The following is a 12,125-nucleotide window of genomic DNA, read 5'->3' as shown; positions in this document are numbered from 1 at the left end:
ACTTGGAAAGTGGAGTCATTCATTTCCCCGGGGATCATTTATATAACTGGAGATGAGATTGAGGAGAGGCAGGGGCAGGAGAGGGCAGCGACTAATTATACCTGTCCCTGAGCTGCTGGGGACAAAGGAATGCATATTCCAGAGTTGCTGACTTTTTCTAAGACTTGAATTCTACCCTGCCCTAGTTCTGCCAGGCAGATCTTATCTCTCCTGACCCTACTCCTACCATTTAGTTCCCTGCCCAAATAGAGAGGTCCCTCCTCTACTCCAGTGACATTTTACCCCTTTCCCTAGCCAATACACTCAGATATATACTTAATGTTTTTCAGCATATTTGAGATTATAGTAGGTATTTGTTTAACTTTATTCTAATGCCTCTTCATATCACAGACATTACTCTAGGTGCTGTAAGGCCATGTCAGTAGAGCACAAATGTGGGCAAGTTCTATCAAGCTGGAAAGGCTTTGAGAATTGTTCTGCCAATCCCTAATGTGTGTGTCATCCAGGAATCAGTCTAGCTAAATCAGAAAAGGCTTCTCAAGTGGACCAAAAGAGGATGGATTTTTTTGGTCACAATTTTTGAAAACTTTCTACTAAGTCATAGAGGATCTGTAATCTGCATCTGTACTGGGAAGATCCATGTCAATTAAATCAGAGATACCTAAAGTGTAGAAGGGAGGTTATGAGATCATAGATAGAAAGTTGGGGGGCGGCTAGGTGGCGAAGTGGATAAAGCACCAGCCCTGGAGTCAGGAGTACCTGGGTTCAAATCCAGTCTCAGACACTTAATAATTACCTAGCTGTGTGGCCTTGGGCAAGTCACTTAATCCCATTTGCCTTGCAAAAAAAAAAAAGTTGGAAGCAATCTTTGAAATCATCTCTGAGACTGATTCCTTAATTCTAAAGATAAAGAAATCGAGGTCCACACATCCAAAATATTTAATACCAGGTCCATAGCTTCAGGTTAAGTATTCCTTCCACCTGTGCAGATTGAAATCCCGCTGCAGTTTAGCAGATGTTCTTGAAGAGTTTATATGACCAAAATAATAAGGGTTACCATTTATATAACACTTTAGGCTTTCAAATATGATCTCATTTTTATCCTCACAGCAATTCTGGGGGGAGGTGCTATTGTTATCTGCATTTTACAGATGAGGAAACTGGGGCAAATAGACCCAAAGTGATTTAGGGTTTCTTTTTTTTTCTTTCAGGTTTTTGCAAGGCAAATGGCGTTAAGTGGCTTGCCTAAGGCCACACAGCTAGGTAATTATTAAGTGTCTAAGGAAAGATTTGAACTCAGATTCTCCTGACTCCAAGGCCAGTACTCTATCCACTGCACCACCTAAGCTGCCCCAATTTAGGATTTCACAGTGAGTGTCTAAAGCTGGATTTAAACTCAGGTCTTCCTGATTATAAACCCATTGACTCTAACCACTGTATCACCAATTTGCTCCTTTGTGGCCAATCAAAAAACCTTTTTAAACCTAATGAGGCTACATAAAATGTCAGATATAGAACTGAATATGACAATCCTGTAGTAAAGAAGACTCAGGGAAGACAAAATAGCTGTCTTCAGATATCTGAAGATCCATCACAAGGAAGAGGGTTTTGCCTTGTTTTGCTTGGCACTGAGGACTTGTAATAGATGGAAACTGCATAGAGTTAGATTTAATATATTAATAAGGAATGCTTTCTGACATAAGAGCTGTCCAGAGGGGCGGCTAAGTGGTGCAGTGGATGAAGCACTGGCCCTGGAGTCAGGAGTACCTGGGTTCAAATCCAGTCTCAAAATAATTACCTAGCTGTGTGGCCTTGGGCAAGCCACTTAACCCCATTTGCCTTGCAAAAACCTAAAAAAAAAAAAAAAAAAGCTGTCCAGGAGTAGCACTGGCTTATCTCAGGGAAAAGTTCTGTCAGTGGAAGGCTTCACGCCACAAATGGACACTCATCAAGGATATGAGACTAGGTATTCTAAGGATTGTTCTAGACAGATTCTAAGGTCCTTCCCATTTTGAAATTCCATGCTTTAGTAATCATAGATAAGCAAATCTCTCTCATGAATTGAGAATCTAGACAGTTCATTAACTGTCTTCCTTTATGTCCTTTGGTTTAGAATTGGGGGGGTGGGGTGGAGAGTAAGGGGGTAAGGAGGAGCCTTCAAACAGTTTCAACAGTCCCAAATTGGGCCAGGACCAGATTAAAACTAATACAAATGCAATATAATTCATGTCAATCAGTGGTGTTCTATGTCAATATGCTGTAGGAAATTCATTTTGATCTGATGTTGCCATTCTAGAGCATACTTCCAGTAAGGAGTGTCACAATGGCTTCTATTAAGAAAATTATCACTTCTTTTAGTATTCTCCAGGATCTCTGAGACAGTCTGTAGTAAACAAAAATTGATTAATCTAAATTTGGCTATAAGGGCTCTGGAGAAGCCAGTGGTGGAAGGAAAAGTACAACATTTGAAGGTAAACTAGAATCAAAAGCAAATATAAGCACATTCAACTGTTTCTTAATACAGTGACCCTCCCTTGGTAGTAAAATTATGGGTAAGGATTCTCTGTTATGATAATCATTGCATTCTGAAAGACCCCAGAACTCTCTGATTCTGAAGACCTGATTTACCATCCCAGCCTATCATTTACAATCTGGATGACCTTGAGCAATTCATTTCAGCCATCTGAGGGTGTTTCTTTCATCTCCAATACTTTGCACTGGCCATTACCCCTTGCCTGGAAAGCACACCTTCCTTACCTCCATCACCTTACAGGATTTCTAGTTCCATTTACAATATTTTTCCTGTTTCCAACAAACTAATCATGAACATTTCTGTATCTAGCTTCTCTATATTTTATTTTTAACCTATAAGAGGCTCCTGTGGTGTACAGGAGGGGTAGAGAGTTGACCCTGGAACTAGAAAGAACTGAATTCAAATACTGCTTTTAACATAAACTAACTTCATGCAACTCATTTAACCTGCTCTAAGTAACTCTCCTAAGTTTCAAAGAAGGTGTTTTGTCATTCTTATTCAGTATTTATTCTGTATATAATTATATATGTGCCTGTGTTCTCTCTAAATATTATATTTGTAATATATAATATAGACATTCCTTAAGAGCAGAATATTTATTTTTCTCTTTGTAGCCACAGTGCCTAGTGAACTGAATTCTAGTTCACTTTATTCTTACTAGCAAGTTACTTGAACTCTGCTCCAGGCAGGCTGCATATCTACTTTGGTGAAAGGAGTTTGCTCATCTGGGAAGTCCCTAGCTATGCCAATAAACTCACAGGTCCAGCCTCTTCTCTCTATCTTCCTATCCCTTAGTGCCTGGCAGATAGTAGAAGTGTAATAAATGTTTGCTGATTGATTGATTAATTGGGTTTCAACTACTTCCTTTACAAAATGATCTGTAAGGTTCCCATCAAGCTAACTCAAAATTCCCAGATCTTTCTGAAGCTTTTCAGCTAGAGACTAAGGGAGAATAGAAAGTAAATTGGAATGAAATCTTAGAGAACCAGATATGCAGGTTTTGAAGCTACATTTTTTTTTAATCAAGTCAGAAATGGAGGAGATATTAGAATGAGACTTGCAGGGACATTTTTTTTTCTTTACTGTTTTGCCTTAACTGCTTTTTAAAAGGAATAAAAATACTTTGTGTGGACTAGAAGTATGCTGTGTTTGAATTTTTCAATAGAATAAATTTTAATTTCATTTAGTGATGATTTTCCAAATCTACCATCCAATTTAAGCCTTTCCTTAAAATCTTACTTCTCTGGCTGGGACTGCTATTGAGATTGGGTAAAAAGCACTGAGTCTTATCTTTTAGCAACCAGATGCTCCTGTTTTCTCTTTCTCACTGGTTCCCCAAAGAAAGAAAAGACCCTCTCTTACATGTAGGTGGAAATTATCTATTATTGCTGTTTAAAGAATTCAAGACGGTGTCAAACTGTAGGATCCATCCTAAGAAAGCAGTCCAATTGCTAAGCAATTCCTTAGTCTCTGAAATTTAAAGAAAAAAAAAGGGAAGGGATAGAGGAAGATAGGGATAGAGTGGGTGGGAGGGTGGAGTCAGCTGAAAAACCAGGAAAGGTGTGAAATGTTAATTGGCCCCAGGGGAACATCAGTCATTCTGGCTCCAAGGGAATGGAGATGACTGTGAAGCCACAACTACTTGGTTTAGAGATGCCAGAGGAAACCTGAGCTTTGAAACCAGCAAAGAAAAAAGAAAAAAGGAGTGGATACCAGACTCATAGATTATTAGAACTGAACTTAACCTTAGAGGTTAGTTAATCCAACCAACTCCCTTTATTTTATTGGATTTTTAAAAGTTGTATTGATATCTTTTATTTTTTTACCATATTTGAGCCTCATCACCACATACTTTTGTTAACAAAGAAAAATAGTCAAACAAAAGAAACCAACTCAAAACTAAGTATTTCTGGCAGTACATGCAAGACAATACAATAATAGTCATGGCTAGCATTTACTAGTAGTGTTTTAGGGCTTGCAAAGTGCTTTTATTATCTCATTTGATGGTCATAGCAACCCTGTGAGGTAGGTGCTCTTATTATCTTCATTTTACAGATGAGGAAACTGAGGCACAGAGAGCTTTAAGTGACCTGTCCAAGGTCATCCAACTAGAAGGTAAGGCTGAGTCTATTAACCTTCCCAGCTCTCTACTTGGACAAGAGGAACACATTTTTCTTCCTTTGTTCTAGTATCATTTATCATGTTCTTGTGGACACTGTGTACATTGTACTGTTGGCTCTACTTACTTCATCAGCTCATACTGGCCTTTTTGTTTCCCTGAACTGCCTCCTGTTTGTCATTCCCTTCCATGCAATAGTAGAGTAAATCAAGTCATGTCAACAAATATCTCTTAAGCATCTATGATTTCCAGATGCTCTGCAAAGCATTGGAGGCTCCCTGAAACACTGATACCCAATCTCTCTTTTCCAAGTTCATTTTTCCATCTCTTCCTTTAGCACTCTTCAGTCCAACCAAACTAGTCTTTATACTATTCCTCATGCACACAATAGTCCCCTTCCTACCTTTAAGCCTCCATGCCTGGAATGTCCTCCCTCCTTAGCTCCACTCCTAGAAGCCCTGCTTTTCTTCAAAGCTCAGTTCAAGCACCAGGACCTCCATGAGACCTTTTTATATTCCCCAGATCCTGGTCAATGCTTTCCCTGAAAAATTATCCTGTATTAATTTTGTTTATATTTCTATGTATACATGTTCTCTCTCCCCTTTCCACACGTGCATATATGTGTGTGTATATATATATATATATATATATGCATACATATGGATGTATATATGCATGGAGAGAGAATACACTTGTAAAGACATGGACTGTTAAGTTTCACTTTAGTCTTTATATTCCCAGGGCCTATTACAGTTCCTGAAACATAATAGAAGCTTAAGAAATGTTTATGGGTTGATTGATCAAATAAAATAATTTTCTGTTATATATGTCTGCTACCCCTGAGTCAGGACCCTTCATCTAGGAATTGCCCCTTGCTCGTTCCTCTAATTGGTGAGGACCACCTGCCTGGGATTACCATTTCAGGAAATGGCCAGATCATTTATGCTTATTTCTCTCTCAATTCTGCTTCCCTTATTAGAAGGTATATTTCCCGAAGTTATGGATTGTCTCTTCTTTCTTGTATTTATTTCTCAGCATTTGGCATGATGGCTGGCCTGTAGTTAATCCTAAATAATTTATCTTTCAATCCTCCACATCCAATCAGTCTTTTCCATTCTTTCTTTACAAAATGTCTCACATTACTTCTCTTACTGTAACCACCTTCTTTAAAACCTTCATTATTCTGTGCCTAGATTATTTTAATTACTTTCTAATTTATCATCTTCCATCTTTTCTATCTTCTCTCTCTCATCTATCCTTTACATTGATACTTTTGTAATCTTTCTGTAGTTTAGCATAGTTCTAAACTTGTTATATCCCCCCCTACTTAAAGACATTGATTGATCACCAGATAAATTAGAATGTGCTACTCTATTAGGCAATAGGTTCCAATCAGGTTGCAATCTCTTTTATCTCACATTATCCCCCTTTACATGCCTATGTTCCAACACAGCAATGTCAAGCTCAAATAGAAACAGGGGCCACCAAACTGTACATAAGGATTCCCTGTGGGGCATTATTGACTTAGAAAAATACAGGTTTATATCTTTTTTTTTATTAATACTTCAACACAGTAAAATCAAATAGGAACTGCACTTTAATCTGATTCAGTGTTCAGGGGAGTGTTGTGGGCCCTTTCTTTGGCCCTCTGTAGCACCTCTGTTCCTGCAGAACAGAATTTTTGTTCTGACCTTTCCTGCCTTTGCTCATGCCACTTCCCAGATCTCCTATCCCCATCTTGTATCCAGCGAAGTCTTCTTTCAAACTCAACTCAAGAACTTTTGCCTAAAAAAAAAAAAAACAGATATCTTATTGTCTGATCTTGTTACCTCTTAGAATTCTTGTCTCTTCTCTAAGGATATGATTTCTCTCTCATCATACCCAATTTGGATCAAGGTACAACATGGAAACAAAGTAAAGACTTACAGAGTGCTTTCTGTGGGGGGTGGGGTGGGCGGAGGGAAGTAAGATGGGGGAAAATTGTAAAACTCAAATAATATCTTTAATAAAAATTAATTTTAAAAAAAGAGCTATTGCCTTCAATAATCTTTCCTTGACTTCTATCATGTTTCCTAGAACTATCTTTGTACTTATCTCACTTTTGAATCATAGTTAACTCTCAGTAGACTTCATTCTTCCCTTTACACACCTAACACACATACAAACACACAAATACAGAGATGTACACATTAAAAGCTTCTTTAAAACAGGGTTTTTATAGTACCAGTGCCCAATATAGCTTCTTACTTGATGTCAAGGGTATAAGATTTCATCAGGATGAATCCTTCTTCCTCCTACATAGTTGAGAACTCCCCGCCGCAAGCCTCACCCCTTTTTTAGACTTCTGTGATTTGTCCATGGACAAACAAGTGTCAGTGGCAGGATATGAGCTTACTCCCAGATCTAACACTCTAATCAACAGTTCTCTTCTGTTAATTTGGTTTGAGGTTTAAGAAGATCTCTAGGTCTTGGTAACCTGGACAGTCTTAAACTTTTATACTATTAAAGCATTTTCATCCTAAATACGTCTTGGTTGAATTAGGGGATAGAAGTTCTTTCCCAAGTCTGGGTCAGGAGTTTCCTGGGTGATCCCCAGATACTGGGGTCAGACAGGGACTGGTGGCAGCAAGAGTGAGAATTGAAGTAATCCTCTCAAGCCCAGACTTTGGCATTCTCCTTGCAAAGCTATTTCCATTTTCTTATCACCTTCTCAAGGCTGCTTTCCTTGTCTCAGCAGTTGCCTTTCCCCATTTCTGCCAGATCACTAGGCCAGTAAGGCCAGGTGCATCTATTTCCTGACCTCTCTGTCATTTCCTCAAAAATATTAGTTTTTTAATAATCCTCAGTTCACTTGTGACTGGGGTGAGGGGAGGGGAAGGGCTATGTCTTTGGTTTGATTTTTTTTGTTCTTTTTTTAGCACATAATCTTCGATGTTACATCATAAACAGAATGAGGGAAGGTACTGTTTCACTTTTGCCTTTGAGTGCCAAGAGGCAGCAGGGAGTTGTTGTTTGTGTTTTGTTCTGGAAGAGGACCATGACGTCATGGAGGGGATGCCATGACATACAAGTGGGAGTAGAGAACCAGCCTGGAAGCTAAGAACTAAGTTCAGGTCATGGGGTGGGGATGGATGTATCACGTATGTTGAACAATAATTCTAATTTGGAACCTAGTGAGTGAAGTAATATGGATATGTTATATGAATATAATAAGTTAAAACAATTATATAAAAATCTGGAAAGTTAACCTAGAGTCAGAGTGTAAATAGTTTGACATGGAAAAATAAGGAGTTTATAATTTATCTTAGTCAATGAGGAGCCACTGAAGACTTTTTTTTTAAGGTTTTTGCAAGGCAGGTACTCCTGACTCCAAGGCCAGTGCTCTATTCACTGCATCACCTAGCCACTCCACTGAAGACTCTTGAGCACGGGAGTGATAACTTTTTTTTTTTGAAGACCAAAGGAGTAAAATATATTTATTTACAGTCCCTTATATTGTAAACATTTAATTTATATACTATTGCTACCTTCTAACATGTGCTAAGAGATTTACATATACAATTAAAGAAATTATATACGGGAATGATGTAAAGTGTTATGAATTGTAAATGAATGTAAAGTGTTATACAAAGATTCCTTTGGCAGCTGCGTGAAAATTGACTTGCAGAGGAGAGTTTGGAAGCAAGTAGATGAATGAGGAAGCAAAAGCCTGCTGGTGGGTCTGTCTGCCTCAAGTCCCAGCCCACTCCAATTGATTCTCCAGTCAACCAAAAAAGTGATTTTCCTCAAGTGCCAGTCTGCCCCTGTCACTTCCTATTCAATAAACTCCAGTAGTTTCCTCCAGGATCAAATACAAACTGCTGTTTGGTAACAAAGCCCTTCATAATCTGGCCCTCACATACCTGTCCACTCTTCATACTTTAAGTGTTCTTACTTCACCTTAAGTAAGGACTTACTCTCTTCTACCAGTGAGTACTCTGAGGCATATAAGGTTGTCAAGACTTTGGTCTCTGCCTGTGGCTCCAGGCTGTGGGTAAGGGACAAGCCTCAAGCCCATTGTCCAGTTAGGGGGATATCCAGCCCAAGCATATGAAGACTTTCCCCAGGGGCAGAAGGGGCGGATGAGAACAACAGTTAAGAAAGTTTTACCACTGTACCCACCATGTTGTGAGGAAGGATTTTAACTTCAATCTTCCAGACTCCAGATTCAGCATTTTACTTACTGGTCACAAAAGATTATAGTATCAAAGACCTCAGGAGCTGAATTGCATTTTTATTATAAACCCAGGTTATAAAATCAAGTTTCTATCAGTTTTAGGGTTGTGATAATATGCAACTTCTGTCCAAAGATCAGCTCATTTTACCCCATCTTTAGACACACCACAGCAGATCTTTTGCCCTTAACAACATTCCTGCCTATGGGCATCTCTTAATTATATTTGCCACCAAGAACCAGTTAATGAATGGATATTTCATGGCCTTCAGCAGAAACCTCAGACTCAGCTTGGAAGAAATTGAAAGCATTGACCTCAAGCCAATCTCCACCCCAGTCTCCAGCCTGATGCATATTTCAAAGACTTCCAGGTTTTAAAACATGGATTACCTTTGCAAATGGATAAGCTAGCAGACAAAAGCTTGTGAAAGTGTCATCTTCCTGGGGCTTTAGAGACTTCAAGAAGGCTGTTTAGGTTAACCTGAGGGAAAATTTCAATAAGATGGAGAAATCATTAGCTTATTTCCCCTTTCTTTGTTTTCTGTTGAGTCTCTTGGGATTTAGAATATATTGTATATTGATTCTTATACAAGATTTCCCTACCATCACACAGCATGAATATTTCAGCATACTGAAATAATTATTTATATTGATAAAATATTCACCCACTTTAGCTCTAGGGACATTCAGTATACAGTGAATTACAGAATTATCTATTTTTTTCTTAATGTGTGTCTTACTTATTACCCTGATTATGTTTATCGAATGTTTTAAATAATCCTGAACTTTTCTGATGACAGAAACAATTAAAATAGAAGGTAAGTGAATTTAATATATGGCTGTATTGAGCTAAGAGAATTTTGGCCTCAGCTTTCTTCCTTTCTCAGCTACTTTAGAGAATTATGGATAGGATCCCAGGGCATGCATGACTGATGAGCTACTTAGAACATTTCCCCTTTCTCCCCTCCATTCCCCACCCCCATTCACCTGGTTTGGGAAGGGAGTAAAGAAGGTGACTAATACTGCCTCTAATAGCCCTAGGTGTTGTGACTAATCCCATCCAAGAGCGTAATTAAATTAAACTCGAAGCGGAGAGGGGTGCCTGGCCAACTCTTAGCTTGGTAGAGGTCACAAAAACAGACTTCTGTGAAATTTATTCCAACCTCACCTTAATCTCTAGCTCCACCTCCTATGGAGTCTTTTTTGAACCCTCCCCATTTCTTAGTTTTATCCTCACCTCCCAGTTCTATTCCATAAATTATTGATCTGTGTGTGTGTGTGTGTGTGTGTGTGTGTGTGTGTGTGTATATATGTTGTTTTCTTCTAATAGATTGTAAGAAGCTTTGGTATACATTCATTTTTGATCATTGATCTCCAACGTCTATAAATATAAATAGTGGCAATTTAATAAATGCTTACACCTACATGCAAATACATTGTGTACATGACCACAGATGTCACTTGCATACATGTATGTATACACATATGTTTTTGGGTAGTATAATACAAGTAAAATACCGGGAAGACTGGAATACTTACCCCTATCCACTTTGAGAGACTCAGGGGATCCATAAACACAGACTGGGTTCAGTTGTGGAGAAGCCTGACCTTCTAAATAGAGGGTTCAAGTCAAAGAATCACATGGTTCTGATTCTTTACTAACCCTAACGGACAGCTCTGGAAAGGACTCACTTAGGTTTGGTTTACGTGTATTGTTCTCCAGTGATTTAGAATATATTGCATATCAATTCCTTTTCATCACATAATGTTTCAAGATCCTGAAATAATTAGTTATACTGATAAAATATTCATTGAGTATAGATAGTTTTAATGATTTTTGACATCCATCATTCTCTGATGGTTGTAGGGGGCATCTCCCATAGTGGAACTGATACAAACAGGGGTACCCAGCAACTCTCAACTTAAATTCATCAAGTTGCCTTCAAGACTGGAAATATCCTATTCAAACTCATGACTCAAGTCACTCGTTCAGAGAAGAAACACAAAGCAGAAGAGGTTTTAAGATCCAGGCTCAACTTCATTTGGGTGAGTAGTTGACCATTTCTACTAAAATGAGGAGTCTTCCTAATCCTTATTGAAAGAGAGAAAAAGACAGAGAGAGAGAGAGAGAGCGCTCGAGAGCGCTAAGTAAGGGTTGCAGGAATCAGGAAGACCTAAGTTCAGATTCAGCCTGAGACACTTGAGTTCTATGACCCTGAGCCTCTATGACCCAGTTTCCTCATCTATAAAATGGACATCATAATTGCACCTACCTCCCAGGGTTATTGTGAGGGTCAAATCAGTTAAGACTTCTAAAATGTTTTGAAAATCTTAAAGGTCTACCATGATGATAGCTGTTATTTTATTAAGGATGGTAAAATAAAAATTGCTGACAATATGGTGTCAAAAAACTATTAATACTGGACTCACTTTGAAACAATAAATATTCTAACCAGGTTGTTTTGCAAGGATATGGCTCATGTAGCATTGCCCATCTCTAGAGATACTCAACTTTCGATCAGTGGAGATTCCAAGCTAGGCACGGCTCACTATATCAAAGGCTTGGGGGAGCTGCTATGGAAATAAGTTTTTTACCCTTCTCTTAGAAGGAGTAGCAACAGAATATTAGTCCTGTTAAACCATGGCATGTCCATTTGTTGACTCCTCCTGTGGCTTGGTGGCCCCAGCCAAGCAAGTAGGGAAGCATGATGAGGAAGGGATGCTCTTATGGAATTCCCTTACTGTACAACTTAGATATGAGTATGACAAGGACCACAGCAATTGCCTCCATATTATGTGATAAGAATTAAGTATATTGCAAAGTGATCATTTTTACCTACTCAATGCAGAGGGATAGAATTTTAAGATGCTTTCTTTGCCAGACAAGTCACCTCGCTTGGAAGACAAGATTTATATACATGAAATAATTAGAGAATGTCAACATATGTCATTGTTAAATTCTGCACTAGGAAATAAATAAGGCACTTAAATTATTTCAATATACAATCCTGTCCTTTATATTGGTACTGTGACATTGAATTTTTAAGTCTCTGAATCTAAGCAGTTATAAGGTGTTTGATCAATGCTCTCAAATACTTGCAGAGCATTAGTCATTTCAAAGTGGAAACCCTGGAAAGTGAGCCCACTTTCAACTCAGTGTTTCTCAATTGAGTAGAACCTGTGTATAACCATAGACCTTTAATGGCCCTCTCCTGCCATTTCTTTAAAGAAGAGTAAAAGTTTTCCCACTTTATATGTTA

This window comes from Macrotis lagotis, chromosome 2 (genome assembly GCF_037893015.1).
Source record: "Macrotis lagotis isolate mMagLag1 chromosome 2, bilby.v1.9.chrom.fasta, whole genome shotgun sequence".
NCBI lineage: Eukaryota > Metazoa > Chordata > Mammalia > Peramelemorphia > Peramelidae > Macrotis > Macrotis lagotis.
Note: the sequence above shows the minus strand (reverse complement) of the source record.